Source organism: Carassius carassius, chromosome 26, assembly GCF_963082965.1.
Source record: "Carassius carassius chromosome 26, fCarCar2.1, whole genome shotgun sequence".
Taxonomy (NCBI): domain Eukaryota; kingdom Metazoa; phylum Chordata; class Actinopteri; order Cypriniformes; family Cyprinidae; genus Carassius; species Carassius carassius.
This window is the reverse complement of record NC_081780.1, coordinates 21048341-21065587: the sequence shown is the minus strand read 5'-3', so window position 1 is coordinate 21065587 and position 17247 is coordinate 21048341. Positions and strand designations below refer to the sequence as shown.

The 17247-nt window shown below is 39.9% G+C and overlaps 1 protein-coding gene and 1 long non-coding RNA gene across 2 annotated transcripts in view; both read right to left on the bottom strand.

Moving 5' to 3' along the window:
* The window catches only part of LOC132106315 (uncharacterized), a 329308-nt gene that overhangs the window by 104305 nt on the left and 207756 nt on the right, over positions 1-17247 (bottom strand). The window lies entirely within an intron of this gene.
* Positions 9390-17247, bottom strand: part of LOC132106313 (uncharacterized) — a 77403-nt gene continuing 69545 nt past the window's right edge. Inside the window, exon 3 of the long non-coding RNA XR_009424110.1 lies at positions 9390-9449. This is a non-coding gene — a long non-coding RNA (uncharacterized LOC132106313). The remainder of the gene's footprint in view (positions 9450-17247) is intronic.

Sequence of the window (17247 nt, the reverse complement as noted above, 5' to 3'; positions counted from 1 at the left end):
ACTCAGGAGTGTGAGGTCTGCGACGACGCAAGTCCGGTAAATCTGCAAACAGCAGTGTACTTGATAACTTCAGTCAGCTCGTCTTGGCTACTGTATATTTACAATAAAACAAAATAGGATATCAAATGCCTCCTTTCGTTTTCATTTAAACATAATAACAGCTGCAGAAATGTACTTAGTTAAGGGATATACAGCCATTACAATGTAACAAAATATTATATAAATTTGCCTTTTTTATTTTCATTTTAACATATAGATAAATTGATAAAACCACTAAAGAGGCATCAGAGCCAGCGGCACACATCAGAAGGTCTAGCCGAGGTGAGGCTGCTCTTGGCGGATACATGAGGACTGAGCTCCCGCTGATCGAGTGGAGCTCATGTCTCCGAGATCGGCGAAATACATTTTTAAATAGGCGCTGCCTTTATAAATAAACCACAGATTTGAGTTTTAAACAACTACATTCTCGCTTGAAATACTTTTAAAATTAAATTTCACGACACAATAACAGTAATATTTTGAAAATGATCCGAATAAATGGTGGTGCATGGTTAGCGCTCAAGTCCCGCCCCCGAAAGTTCTGGAACTTTGAAAAAGTACTACCTCGCCAGCAGGGACTTTCTGAGGGGCATTTTTTACCCGGAACTTCATTTAGTTCCTGTTTCCTGTGGTGGAAACACACCGAGTACCAGGCCAAAGTCCCTAGTTCCTGGGAAAAGTTCCTGCAGTGGAAACGTGGCATTAGTGGCCCCGGCTTCAGGTCGGCTTGCTAAAACCTCTCTAGATAGTCCATATAGTAGACACTGTTGAGCTCCTCCATCCCCTCAGCCGACAGACGTGGCAGAGCGTCTAGCATCAGGTGGCTTCCACAGGACACTGGAAGGGGCAGTATCTGTGGCCCTTTCGTGTGGATCCCAATTTGTTGGTCAGCAAAGTGACGTTGAGAATGACTGTCTTAAAGGGAATGTCTCGGTTATGTATGGTAACCCTCGTTCACTGAAGGAGGGAATGGAGACCGTGAGCGGCGGGGCCACTCGCTCGGCTCCTGCCTACTTATAGTCATGCTGTGATCAGCGGCAGCTGGATGCAATTATCAAATGCCAATGTGCATTGGCTCCAACGTGACATACCCGTTCCCTCCTTTAGGGAATGAGAGTTAACATACATAAATGAGATGTTTTTCCATTTCCTTTTTTGATACCCACAATAAACTCTTAACAGGTGCAATGATGGGGTTATGAAACATAAAAAAATCAATAAAAAGAAACAAAAACTACCAGAAACTAAAAAAAAAAAAAAACTTAAGTGTCATAATCTCCAGCTGAAGTACCTATGAGTTCCTCTAGAGGGCACTCCATTCTGTACCTTGCTATTCACTCAGGACTTTGCTTGTCCTGTGGATTACTCTTTTACCTGTGCCTCAGAGTTTATTGTTTGCTGGTGTTTGACCCTGCCTTTTCTGAGTATACTCTATGGAATAAAGCCCTGCTTTTGGATCCCCAACTCCATCATTGCAACTCCCTTAGTTATATGAAGAGATAAATTGTTCAAAACATCAAATAGTTGAAATACTAGGGCTGCCCCTAATAGTTGACTAGCCATTAGTCGATGGCAAGAGGTTTGGTAAACAAAAATTTTATTAGTAAATTAGTCTCAGGAAATCCACAGGCAAATTCACGCAGTCCATGATTAACAGATCATTAATGGCTGGCGTATGTGGTAATATAGGCTAGTTACATCGGGCAGAAAATCCAAACGCTCATCTATCATGATCGACCTCAAATACAGCTTATCATCTGAAAAGTATTAGCAATTTTAGATCGCACCTAAATCTAATGTTAACCCACAGAAATTATTACTGTTTAACATCATGTCTACATTGGACGCGAGTGGTACGACAACTGTCGTGTCTGGTATAGACACAGTAGAAGTGTGTGCATGGGGAGTGGAAGCTGAACAGTAGCTCACTGCTGGACAGTTGGAGGTGCCGGTGCAGTCACTTGCTCTTAAAATACTCAGTAATGTTTGGTCATACAGATAACAGTAATAAATCTCTCGAATTTTTTTTTTGTGTGCACTCACAATAACAAGAAAACACACTTTTATAAAATACGGCTTTCTGCCATCTGTCTTTGTGAACTTGAAACTCCATGTATATCTTTGCCTTACATATGTTAAAAATATGTCTAGCAAAATGTCTACTTTCCAATGAACCAATTCAAATGTAAAACAAATTTTCTCGAATTATGTAATCCATATGAAACATGCACTTGAGCACCTATTAGGCTATGTATACAATTAAAGGCTCAGTACTATGATTTAAATGGTTTACTTAAACTCCAAAACCATGTAAAAAATGTTTACGCTTCATTTGCAAAGCCTTCCTTATATGGTATCAGCCCACATATCATATAATTTGGAATCTTAAAGTATCTTCTTTATAAAGAATGCCATAACTTTTGGTTTTATGATAAATTAAGTCATATATCACAAGAAAGCTCTCATTCTTATGAATTTGACTTTGTTGTTTATATCATTGTGTGACAATCACAGATTGAATGATCTTCAATAGAATCGATATGTAAAATACGATACCTCTGAGGAAACATTTAAATGCTTCACATTCCTATTCGCACGATTGATTCAGTCGGCCGCAAACAGCCTAAAACTCTATATTATCTTTTACATTAGGATATCTTGTTTCAAATTAGATCATTTTCATGTGCTCGCATTGTTGAGAAATCCACTGCTTTGTAGAAGGAGTGCACATGAGGGAAAAAGAAGCTCTTTTGTCAAACAAGCTCAGAGCTTTGAAATTTGACACCTTTGGGAGACAGAGAGGATCCGGGTCAGCGCTCAAGCTATTTTGAGCGTAGGTCTTTTAGTTTTGAAGGCAATAATGTGCGCTGGAAGACTAATACTTCAGCAGCACAGATAAGATCAATATTTGACAATAAATCAAAAGCTTAAGGTGACGAACGTTCAGCGGTACCATGGGGAGGAAATGATGTGCGTCTGGTGAGCACAGCTAACAATCTGATAAACCATGTATTGACAGTAAAGTACAGTACAGGATGCATTTCAGAAAATAGAAATGGCTATTATTACAGTGCTGTGTCTATAAACAGCCATTTCTTTGTTTCACATTCTGAAGACCAGAAAGCAGCTGTGAGCTCAGGGTAGAAGTATTTAGTGTGGAGCTAGCCACAGCTCATGTCTGATCTTCAGGAGACAACAGGTACGTGTAAGTCAGCTGGATGCTGAGGTGATGTAGGCAGACAGGCTTGCTGATGAAGAGGTGATGCAGGGGACTAAAATTATGCATATAAATGGAATGATATAAAGCTGGAGGATGTGGATTCTGTTTTAGATTGTAATAAACCACATGGATTTATAATTTATAGAGTCTTGTGTCTCCTGAAAGAAAAAAACTGATTGTATAAAACACAAAATTTGATATTTGGTATAATTCACTTATGACATTTTGTATATTACTACTAAGACAAACATGAAAATGGAACATAACTCAGTCAATATTCAAGAAAAGTGCTATGGCACATAGTTAAATAGGATTCTGGGGGGAATATGCTTTATTAAGCCTGTTTTTGTTAAAGGTCCCGTTCTTTGTGATCCCATGTTTTAAACTTTAGTTAGTGTGTAATGTTGTTGTTAGAGTATGAATAATATCTGTAAAATTGTAAAGCTCAAAGTTCAATGCCAAGCAAGATATTTTATTTAACAGAATTTGCCTACAACGAACGACCCGTTTGGACTACATCCCTCTAGTTCCTGCAAAAATGCGATTTTCATGCGCATCTCGTCACTAAAAACGCTCCTGTGATTATAAGTACATCTCCAGCACATTCTCCTGCCCACTTGCTTCTCAAAACTAGCCCGATCGCGTTTCCAGAAGGGCCGCGTGCGCTAAGCTGGTGTCACAACACAGGAACCGCTGGCACAATCAGAACTCGTAACGTATTTCTGAAGGAGGGACTTCATAGAACAAGGAAGTCATCAGCCCGTTTTTATGACAGTGAAAACAGCGGTATACAGATAGGTGAATTGTGTGAAAAATACTGTTTTTTTTACACGCGAAACATGAACACATGTTATATTGCACACTATAAACACTATCAAAGCTTCAAAAAAGCACGAAAAACGGGACCTTTAAGGATACTCACAAAGACACTTTTACATGCAAAAAAAGGGACAATTTTACTCCATTCGGTTACAATTCAATAACTTCTGTTTAGAAGCTGTTATCTGAAAGATTCTTTTTTTCTGGTGCATCTTGGCACCTAGTAGAATCAAACAAGTAAGTTGCCCTAATAGAACCTGAATTACCGACTTGAAAATAAAAAATAAAAAATCAAACAGCGTCTATATGTTTTTGTTATTGTTATATTTAAAACATATATAATGTTATTTATGAAGAATTACACTCATATATTGAAGTTCAAAGAGTTTTCTATACAATGACACCATTTTGTTCATTTCCTCCATTTGAATAAGGGTAGGTCAAATTTAGGTGAAAATACCAAAAAACGCCCCAGTGCTTAAGGTTTTTTTTTTTTAAATAATCGTGTGATTAGTTGACTAACGCTTCAAATTAATGACTACTAGTCAACCAAAAAAAAATATTTAGTTGGGGACAAGCACTATGACATACCATGAGAGCCTTTTGTACCAAACACATTTGAGATAAATACTATATATTTATGTTTGTACCCTCTGAATGGTTTTCTTGATGCAAAGAAAAATACTTATTTTTTAATTATTTCCATCCATCTTCTTCCGCTTATCCGGGGCCGGGTCGCGGGGGCAGCAGTCTAAGCAGAGAACCCCAGACTTCCCTCTCCCTAGACACTTCCTCCAGCTCTTCTGGGGGGACACCGAGGCGTTCCCTGGCCAGCCGGGAGACATAGTCTCTCCAGCGTGTCCTAGGTCTTCCCCGGGGTCTCCTCCCAGTGGGACGCGCCCGGAACACCTCCCCGGGAAGGCGTCCAGGAGGCATCCGGAACAGATGCCCGAGCCACCTCAGCTGACCCCTCTCGATGTGGAGGAACAGCGGCTGTACTCTGAGCTCCCGGGTGACTGAGCTTCTCACCCTATCTCTAAGGGATCGCCCAGCCACCCTGCGGAGAAAGCTCATTTCGGCCGCCTGTATCCGGGATCTTGTCCTTTCGGTCATGACCCAAAGCTCATGACCATAGGTGAGAGTAGGAACGTAGATTGACCGGTAAATCGAGAGCTTCGCCTTGTGGCTCAGCTCTTTCTTCACCACGACAGACCGGTACATCGACCGCATTACTGCAGAAGCTGCACCGATCCGTCTGTCAATCTCCCGTTCCATCCTTCCCTCACTCGTGAACAAGACCCCAAGATACTTAAACTCTTCCACTTGAGGCAGGAACTCTCCACCAACCTGAAGTGGGCAAGCCACCCTTTTCCGACTGAGGACCATGGCCTCGGATTTGGAGGTGCTGATTCTCATCCCAGCCGCTTCACACTCGGCTGCAAACCGTCCCAGTGCATGCTGAAGGTCCTGGCTTGATGAGGCCAACACGACAACATCATCCGCAAAGAGCAGAGACGAAATCGTGTTGTCACCAAACCTGACCCCCTCCGGCCGCTGGCTGCGCCTAGAAATTCTGTCCATAAAAATCGTGAACAGAACCGGCGACAAAGGGCAGCCCTGCCGGAGTCCAACACGCACCGGGAACAAGTCTGACTTACTGCTGGCAATACGAACCAAGCTCCTGCTCCGGTCGTACAGGGACCGGATAGCCCTTAGCAAAGGGCCCCGGACCCCATACTCCCGGAGCACCCTCCACAGGCCACCGCAAGGGACACAGTCGAATGCCTTCTCCAAATCCACAAAGCACATGTGGACTGGTTGGGCAAACTCCCATGAACCCTCCAGCACCCTGTAGAGGGTATAGAGCTGGTCCAGTGTTCCACGGCCTGGACGAAAACCACACTGTTCCTCCTGAATCCGAGGTTCTACTATCGGCCGGATTCTCCTCTCCAGTACCCTGGCATAGACTTTTCCAGGGAGGCTGAGAAGTGTGATCCCCCTGTAATTGGAACACACCCTCCGGTCCCCCTTCTTAAAAAGAGGGACCACCACCCCGGTCTGCCATCCCAGAGGCACCGTCCCCGACTGCCACGCGATGTTGCAGAGGCGTGTCAGCCAAGACAGCCCCACAACATCCAGAGACTTGAGGTACTCAGGGCGGATCTCATCCACCCCCGGTGCCTTGCCAACGAGGAGTTTCTTGACTACCTCGGTGACTTCAGCTTGGGTGATGGACGAGTCCACATCTGAGCCCTCAGCCTCTGCTTCCTCAATGTAAGACGTGACAGCGGGATTGAGGAGATCCTCGAAGTATTCCTTCCATCGTCCAACGACATCCCCAGTTGAGGTCAACAGCTCCCCACCTCTACTGCAAACAGCGTTGGTAGGGCACTGCTTCCCTCTCCTGAGGCGCCGGACGTTTTGCCAGAATCTCTTCGAGGCTGACCGATAGTCCTTCTCCATGGCCTCACCGAACTCCTCCCAGGCCCAAGTTTTTGCCTCCACAACCACCCGGGCTGTAGTCCGCTTGGCCTGCCGGTACCTGTCAGCTGCCTCAGGAGTCCCACAAGCCAACCAGGCCCGATAGGACTCCTTCTTCAGCTTGACGGCATCCCTTACTTCCGGTGTCCACCACCGGGTTCGGGGATTGCCGCCTCGACAGGCACCGGAAACCTTACGGCCACAGCTCCGAGCGGCCGCTTCGACAATGGAGGTGGAGAACATGGTCCACTCGGACTCAATATCTACAGCCTCCCTCGGGATCCGGTCGAAGCTCTGCCGGAGGTGGGAGTTGAAGATCTCTCTGACAGGAGACTCGGCCAAACGTTCCCAGCAGACCCTCACAGTACGTTTGGGTCTGCCGAGTCTGTCCAGCTTCCTCCAGCTAAAAATTTAATTAATTCATTTTTTTTTTTTTATCATTATCAGTCAGATTTGTATACTAACTTGTATCAAGCCCTTCCCATGTGTCCACCCCATTTCATTTTAATAAAAAAAAAAATGTTAAATTAAATATACAAATACATTTAAAATTTAACTAATGCTTTAAACATGGGCTGAAAAATAAAATAAGATAAAATATTAGTGCTGTCAATTGATTTAAAAAAAATTAACTAATTAAACGCATATTTTTCTGAAATTGATCGTGATTAATCACAATTAATCCCACCTAACTTTAAAGTTTTTAAAATATACTTTTATATTGCAATGATTTCACATTCTGTCTTCAAATGAATTTAGAAACAACATGAAGACAGTATTTTTTAATTATTTGTTCAATGGCATCGTTTCATATGACTGAAGGCGAGTATCAGTGATATCAATATTACTGATATCTCTACGAAATTGTTAATTTTTCCTAACATTAACAGTTTATTATAGCCATTCAACATTAAAGTATAATTGAGAGCTATCAATCCGAACATTTATTCGAAAATAACAACTTCTTTTTTAAGTGAATTTAAAACAATTTTAACATAATCCCATTAAAATGAAGGTCACATTTACCCATGCCCTTCAGCAAGTGGGAAATATACAGAAATAGGATAAAGTTATGAAACACTAAATTCTAAATTACATATAGATGAATACTTAAAGCTACAAAAGTTATTGATTAAGTCTTTTTTCTTTTGTTTTTTGATTAACAGACATCGCAGCATCTGGGTTATAAGGTTATTTGACTGCTATTTCTTTAAGAGCTGCTGAGCTGACACACATGCTTGTAGTTTCATTCACACTTTAATATGAAATGATACAGTCTACAGTGCGCTCCGCTGCATTTGTGTGTGCAATTGAAGAGCGTGCACTACAAGCACAGTATAATGGCTGACAGGACAAAACCTGACAAAATCTCATCTGACTGCAGTTCACTGTTGTTCTACTGAAGTTCCCTCTTTATTACATCACCTATACCATTTCTGTGCTCTTTTTACTAACACCTGTCGCTGTGGCGAAGTGGAGTGCCCATCTGAAAAGTCACTTGTTTAATGTGTTGGTAAAGACAAAGTTATGTTGTTGTTTGGGAAATGTAGCACCGCTTGTTGCTGATTTGAATCCTGCCTTGAGCAGTGTGAGTAGAACCAGTCACACTCAGACTCAGATATTCTAGGCCCGGTTCCCCCAAACGTTCTTATTGCTAAGTAGTTCTTAACCTATTCCTAGCCTAGGCTATTTTGTTATGTAATTAAAGCGTTTAAATTGGCAATCACTTTTGATCATTAAAATCTGGCAAACAATTTGGCTCTAAATGGCTAAGATCTATAAATGGGTAAGCATGGTGGTGTCCAGAAGCGACCAACTATGGCAGCGTTCCAACGTGTCCTTAATTGAATCAAAGACAGAGCCGGACGCGGAGCTGTTTAGTCCATGTAAATTTTTTTATTCGGCAAAACTTAAGCCCTTTTGACATTTTGCCTGACGTGGCTATATTAAAAAAAATTTGCCTCCCAAAACAGCTCATTATGGAGCTGCTGGACCTTATCAGACCTGCGCTTGCCAGGCTAATGGGGCAGAATTTTGATTTAAGCCCTGAAGTCCAGCTGCTTGCAGCGCTAAGGTTTTTTTTTTTTTTTTTGCTACTTTATTTGGATAAATTTATCCAAAATAAATTTAAAAGCTTCTAGTAAATGTTACATGACAAAATGAACAATATAAGTACTGTATAGTTAACACAAAGACTTCTTCTCTTTATAAAATGTATCGATCATCTATATACTGTAGGTTTAATGACACCATAATGTTTATGCCCATCATTTGCTTGAAAGTATTACTCTTTTAGGTTTAATCCGTTAAATCCATAAATTACCTGTTATGTTTTGTTCACTTTTTTTATAAACGTGTGGCTATTTCCCCCTGTGGAACACAAAAAGAAGTTATAATGTCACTATAGCCTGGCCAAGGCTGCCATTGTTGTTTTTACTGAACCCTTAGTATTTCCATATTATGTCCAGCTTTTTGAATGAAGAGCAAACAAAGTCCACATGGAAATCACTCACAGAGTCTACAAACATTTAGCTTCCAAGAAAAAGGTTTGCATGAAAGTCAATGCATGAAAAATATGTTTGGTGTCATTCATTTCGTCTGTTGTTTCAGGTGACTGCTGAAATCATTTTTATGGTGATTTAGGAGGATTCTGTCTTTTTTTTTAATTTTGTGTATTTGCAAGCTGATTGTATTGGTTTTCTCAGGTGAGTGCTTATTTATTTTATTTATTTGTTTATTTATTTTATATTTTAGATTGTTCACCAAATATAATTTCCCAGCATTCTTTTTGCTGTTAATTGTAATAATCCAGTAAGTTTTGTATACACAAGGTGTCCTACAACAGATAGTATGGTCCACAGAAATTTGATCTCATCATGACTTAGTCCACCTGGAACAGAAAAAAAAGAGATTAAATGCATGTGTGCTGTCAACATCTGCAATGTGAAATCTACAAGAAAAAATCATAGTAAAGGGTAAAACTATTCATGCTACAAAACAGTGTTTATGGTTACAATAATAAATTAAAATAATATGATAAATATCAGTTTTCAATATCAAACAGCGTAACATTTTATATACCATTAAAATATTTGGAAGTGGGTTGTACATTCAAGTCTACACACCCCTGTTAAAAGTTCTGAATTTTCAGATGTAAATGATACATGATGTCAGGTGTGAAGTAGTTGTTGTTTTGTTCATTTTGCTAGGTCAGTTTGGTTCTGTTAGTTTGATGCTCTGGTTTGAAGTTGTTGAGTTTGACCTCTTTCTCTTATCTTATGGTTAATTTGTGTGTGAAATCATCTTTTGTTTGGGTTAAAATGAAAACCTATTAGTTTTTTTTTTTTTTTTTACTTGTGGTTTTCATTCCTGTCCCTTAGAAACAGTAAAAATATACAAAAGTACTAGAATTCACTATTATGGATGATGAGCCCTTGTCTGTTGTGGAAAAGGTTTTCGTGGTCTCAGTACATCTGGGACCACCGTTTATTTTACCATTTAGAAAATACAATCACTACAAATTGTAGTTCATGACAAGCTTCTGTCACAACAGAGCATGAGCTCAGAAGATTTTGGGGCACTTTAGCCGTTCTCCATCATCATACTCATGTTTTGAGGAAATTAAACTACATTTTGAAACATTCTCAGACAGAAGCAGTCTTATGGGTCTTTGCTGTAGAACACACACACAAATAAAACACTTTACTCAAGCCATCATACAAAGCCAAGTAATATACAGACACACAAACACATAAGATGTAATTTATTCAAAATGAACCTGATGTAATACAACAGAATGTATGATTTTCATTATATAGCTTTATAAACATGCATAACACAAGTGCAGAATGACAATGTAGTACAATAATAGTTGTTTAAATACAAATCTGTTTCTGTATCTCAATATTTTATGATAACATGTAGGCCTATAATGACATTTTTTTTTTAAATAAGTAAAACGAGAGTGCTATGCATTGCTGACAGATACCAGCAGTTCAATATCGTATCCAGCATTCTAATGTCTCTAATTATTGTTTAGAATGAAACAAATGAATGGAAAATGGTGATTTTTTTTTATTACAAAAACAACAATAACACAATAACATGTGGTTAGGACTCCAACTCAAACCACAGAACATATCAACCTGCTGGAACTATGTGCAGTGTTCATGACTCTAAGCAGGGGCGTAGTTTGAATGTCGATGTTGCTGTTTGGGGTACTATGACCCAGTCATTCTTTCTTCTGAAAATCCTTCTTCCTTAATACATAAACCAGCACATTGAGCTGCCCTCTTTTCAGACTTCATTAAAGAACACAAAAAGCACTTATCAGTAACACAAAGCATAATCCATTTTCCGTCCTTTGGGAAATAACCTAAAAAGAAAATCCAAAAGGTTTTCCTGGACCTGTGGTTCGTATACATATGTTCTCACTGGCCTCATGAATTGACTGGTATACTATCGAAGCAAAAGAACTCACAAATAGAAAGTGAATCATCTTTAAAATGTTGGTGTTACAGAGTTACTTAAGAAAAGTCTTACTTTGAGCCAGTTAAGTGTATCTGTAAAACAGTGGATTTATAGCTTGAAGGCAGTAAGTAAATAAATAAATACATTCATATTGTACATACATGAAATAATAAAAAATTAAAGAGACAATTTAAGGAGACAGAGGATACAAGGATTAAATTGCAAAGGAGATTCGTTAAAAATAGTTCATAAAGAACAGTTAGTTGATTTTCCTATAACTTGGATTACTATAAGAAGTCATTCTTACAGTTTATTACTACATATTCCCCTCAAGCTCGAGAACTTTTTCCGAAATTCATTTGATGCTATGTTATGCCCTTGTGAATTGTTTTATGACATGTGAAACATCAAAGGAACTGAGGACCCGAATATGTGAACACCACAGTGCCATATGTTATGCAAAGGTGGATGACTGAGCAAAGAGCGATATTGTTTTTTCTTTTTAGAGAATTATACACAGAGTTTATCCTAACTCATTGACGTGAACATCTAGAAAATCCAATCCATCTAAATTGTAAATAATGTCAACTTTAAATAATCTGTTCCAGTTTTCAAATACTGATGAAAAGAGATCAGAGATACACAAACCGTATGTACAGTTGTGGCCAAAAGTTTTGAGAATTACATAAATATTGGAAATAGGACAAGTTGCTGCTTAAGTTTTTATAATAGCAATTTGCATATACTCCACAATGTTATGAAGAGTGATCAGATGAATTGCATAGTCCTTCTTTGCCATGAAATTAACTTAATCCCCAAAAAACCTTCCCACTGCATTTCATTGCTGTCATTAAAGGACCTGCTGAGATCATTTCAGTAATCGTCTTGTTAACTCAGGTGAGAATGTTGACGAGCACAAGGCTGGAGATCATTATGTCAGGCTGATTGGGTTAGATTGGCAGACTTGACATGTTAAAAGGAGGGTTAACATGATGCTTGAAATCATTGTTCTTCCAATGTTAACCATGGTGACCTGCAAAGAAACGCGTGCAGCCATCATTGCGTTGCATAAAAATGGCTTCACAGGCAAGAATATTGTGGCTACCAAGATTGCACCTAAATCAACAATTTATAGGATCATCAAGAACTTCAAGGAAAGAGGTTCAATTCTTGTAAAGAAGACTTCAGGGCGTCCAAGAAAGTCCAGCAAGTGCCAGGATCGTCTCCTAAATAGGATTCAGCTGCTGGATCGGAGTGCCACCAGTGCAGAGCTTGCTCAGGAATGGCAGCAGGCAGGTGTGAGCGCATCTGCACGCACAGTGAGGCCAAGACTTTTGGAAGACGGCCTGGTGTCAAGAAGGGCAGCAAAGAAGCCACTTCTCTCCAAAAAAAACATCAGGGACAGATTGATCTTCTGCAGAAAGTATAGTGAATGGACTGCTGAGGACTGGGGCAAAGTCATATTCTCCGAAGAAGCCCCTTTCCGATTGTTTGGGGCATCTGGAAAAAGGCTTGTCCGGAGAAGAAAAGGTGAGCGCTACCATCAGTCCTGTGTCATGCCAACAGTAAAGCATCCTGACACCATTCATGTGTGGGGTTGCTTCTAATCCAAGGGACTGGGCTCACTCACAATTCTGCCCAAAAACACAGCCATGAATAAAGAATGGTACCAAAACACCCTCCAACAGCAACTTCTTCCAACAATCCAACATCAGTTTGGTGAAGAACAATGCATTTTCCAGCACGATGGAGCACCATGCCATAAGGCAAAAGTGATAACTAAGTGGCTCGGGGACCAGAATGTTGAAATTTTGGGTCCATGGCCTGGAAACTCCCCAGATCTTAATCCCATTGAGAACTTGTGGTCAATCCTCAAGAGGCGGGTGGACAAACAAAAACCCACTAATTCTGACAAACTCCAAGAAGTGATAATCAAAGAATGGGTTGCTATCAGTCAGGATTTGGCCCAGAAGTTGATTGAGAGCATGCCGAGTCGAATTGCAGAGGTCCTGAAAAAGAAGGGCCAACACTGCAAATACTGACTCTTTGCATAAATGTTGTGTAATTGTCGATAAAAGCCTTTGAAACGTATGAAGTGCTTGTAATTATATTTCAGTACATCACAGAAACAACTGAAACAAAGATCTAAAAGCAGTTTCGCAGCAAACATTTTGAAAACTAATATTTATGTAATTCTCAAAACTTTTGGCCACGAATGTAGTATGTCATCAGTGTAATGCTTGTACAAAGCCCCTTTCACACTGCGATTCCCGCAAATACACGGGTAAAGTGTTCCGGCAATTGTTCCCGGGTTGCTAGATTTTGCACTTTCACACTGCCAGTGATTTACTGGAATATGTGCGTGCTTTCACACACAACCCGTAAAGGTCCCGTAACGACACGTGACATCAGGGTGTGACGTGTAATGTACGAGTCGAAAACGTTAGGCACATTATACTTTCACTAAAGCTGGCGAACGATCTCGGCGTCAGCGTGGAAAGTGAGGAACTAACTGATCTCTGCTTCATTACAGTTTGCACATAATTTTTTGTCGCGAACGTTGATCTTCCTTCAAAAAAGCCGGTAAAAGAGTCGCACAATAACGTGCGTCATCACTATGACAGGGCATTAGATCTGGCTTTTGTTCACACAGTGCTCGTCCCAGGATTGAACCCGGCAATATTACTAGGTCCCCGACCCGGGTTCAATTTGGACACAAAGTTACGGAAACTAAACAACCGAAAGCAATATATGTCTTCCTTAGATGTAATGTTAGTTCTGTAATTCAGCGTTGGGTAAAACCCCATTATAATCTCCTTTGAATGCTGCTTACTTGGTAACAGCAAAGATTTTGAAATAAACATACGCCCAATCAACTTTTCCACATGCCCCGATAATCGAAAGTTATACTTAGCGCTTGCTTAATCTCTGCAGATCAGTTTTTGTAACTGTATTACTTAATCCACCTGTTGCTTTGGTCTTCATCAGAAGCTGCTTGCACCACCTGCTGGTGAGTGACTGACAGCAGATGGAGATCATGCCTCTGTGCTCTACTGCTATTCCTGCAGCTTCTGGATGTGAAAGGGCGAATTATCTGCCGAATTTTAACCACTGAATTTGTGGTTAGAATCTTATTTTTTAACCGATTTAATATTTTGGAAGTGAATTCTGGAACGTGAATATGAATTATTGATTTTTTAATTATGAAAAAGTGTGTTAAATATTTTTAATTTAATTATTCACAGCTTAAACGAACAACTATATTAAATTTCAGGACCTAAAGATGCAAGCCCTGGAAATACAAGGCATTAAAATGCAAGTACTGTTAATTCAATGCATTATTTTTTCTGATTTTTCTTTGTTTCAAAGACATAAGTCATTATTTTACTTCCATAGTGTTTGCTTTCACACAGAAGGCGACCCGGCAATGTTCCGGCAATTTGCCTGATCCGACGTGCAGTGTGAAAGGGGCTCAATAGTAACAGATCACTAAATTATTTGTTATTATAGTTTTTTTATCAATTGCCAACAAGCATTTATCTATAATTGGTATACATTTTTAATATATGTCAATGTCAATGTCACCTTTATTTATATAGCGCTTTAAACAAAATACATTGCGTCAAAGCAACTGAACAACATTCATTAGGAAAACAGTGTCAATGCAAAAATGATAGTTAAAGGCAGTTCATCATTGGATTCAGTTATGTCATCTCTGTTCAGTTAAATAGTGTCTGTGCATTTATTTGCAATCAAGTCAACGATATCGCTGTAGATGAAGTGTCCCCAACTAATCAATCCAGAGGCGACAGCGGCAAGGAACTGAAACTCCATCGGTGACAGAATGGAGAAAAAAACCTTGGGAGAAACCAGGCTCAGTTGGGGGGCCAGTTCTCCTCTGACCAGACAAAACCAGTAGTTCAATTCCAGGCTGCAGCAAAGTCAGATTGTGCAGAAGAATCATGTGTTTCCTGTGGTCTTGTCCTGGTGCTCCTCTGAGACAAGGTCTTTACAGGGGATCTGTATCTGGGGCTCTAGTTGTCCTGGTCTCCACTGTCTTTCAGGGATGTAGAGGTCCTTTCTAGGTGCTGATCCAGCATCTGGTCTGTACCGTACTGGATCCGGGTGACTGCAGTGACCCTCTGATCTGGACACAGACTGGATCTGGTGGCCACGTTGACCTCGGAACAAGAGAGAAACAGACAAATATTAGCGTAGATGCCATTCTTCTAATGATGTAGCAAGTACATAGGGTGTTATGGGAAGTGTTTCCGGTTCCGGTTTACCTAATTAATGCAGCCTAAAAATCCTTTAACGGATTTGGATAATAAAAGCATATTAGTATGTTATGTGTATGCCAGGTTAAAGAGATGGGTCTTTAATCTAGATTTAAACTGCAAGAGTGTGTCTGCCTCCCGAACAATGTTAGGTAGGTAATTCCAGAGTTTGGGCGCCAAATAGGAAAAGGATCTGCCGCCTGCAGTTGATTTTGATATTCTAGGTATTATCAAATTTGCCTGAGTTTTGAGAACGTAGCGGACGTAGAGGATTATAATGTAAAAGGAGCTCATTCAAATACTGAGGTGCTAAACCATTCAGGGCTTTATAAGTAATAAGCAATATTTTAAAATCTATGCGATGCTTGATAGGGAGCCAGTGCAGTGTTGACAGGACCGGGCTAATATGGTCATACTTCCTGGTTCTAGTAAGAACTCTTGCTGCTGCATTTTGGACTAGCTGTAGTTTGTTTACTAAGCGTGCAGAACAATCACCCAATAAAGCATTACAATAATCTAACCTTGAGGTCATAAAGGCATGGATTAACATTTCTGCATTTGACATTGAGAGTATAGGCCGTAATTTAGATATATTTTTGAGATGGAAAAATGCAGTTTTACAAATGCTAGAAACGTGGCTTTCTAAGGAAAGATTGCGATCAAATAGCACACCTAGGTTCCTAACTGATGACGAAGAATTGACAGAGCAACCATCAAGTCTTAGACAGTGTTCTAGTTTATTACAAGCAGAGTTTTTAGGTCCTATAATTAACACCTCTGTTTTTTCAGAATTTAGCAGTAAGAAATTACTCGTCATCCAGTTTTTTATATCGACTATGCAATCCATTAGTTTTTCAAATTGGTGTGTTTCACCGGGCTGCGAAGAAATATAGAGCTGAGTATCATCAGCATAACAGTGAAAGCTAACACCATGTTTCCTGATGATATCTCCCAAGGGTAACATATAAAGCGTGAAGAGTAGCGGCCCTAGTACTGAGCCTTGAGGTACTCCATACTGCACTTGTGATCGATAGGATACATCTTCATTCACTGCTACGAACTGATGGCGGTCATATAAGTATGATTTAAACCATGCTAATGCACTTCCACTGATGCCAACAAAGTGTTCAAGTTTATGCAAAAGAATGTTGTGGTCAATTGTGTCAAACGCAGCACTTAGATCCAATAAAACTAATAGAGAGATACACCCACGATCAGATGATAAGAGCAGATCATTTGTAACTCTAAGGAGAGCAGTCTCAGTACTATGATACGGTCTAAATCCTGACTGGAAATCCTCACATATACCATTTTTCTCTAAGAAGGAATATAATTGTGTGGATACCACCTTTTCTAGTATCTTGGACAGAAAAGGGAGATTCGAGATTGGTCTATAATTAACTAGTTCTTTGGGGTCAAGTTGTGGTTTTTTGATGAGAGGCTTAATAACAGCCAGTTTGAAGGTTTTGGGGACATATCCTAATGACAATGAGGAATTAATAATACTCAGAAGAGGATCTATGACTTCTGGAAGCACCTCTTTTAGGAGCTTAGATGGTATAGGGTCTAACATACATGTTGTTGGTTTAGATGATTTAACAAGTTTATACAATTCTTCCTCTCCTATGGTAGAGAATGAGTGGAACTGTTCCTCAGGGGGTCTATAGTGCACTATCTGATGTGATACTGTAGCTGACGGCTGAATGGTTGCAATTTTATCTCTAATAGTATCGATTTTAGAAGTAAAGTAGTTCATAAAGGCATTACTGCTGTGGTGTTGGGAAATGTCAACACTTGTTGAGGCTTTATTTTTCGTTAATTTAGCCACTGTATTGAATAAATACCTGGGGTTATGTTTGTTTTCTTCTAAAAGAGAAGAAAAGTAATCGGATCTAGCAGTTTTTAATGCTTTTCTGTAGGATATGTTACTTTCCCGCCAAG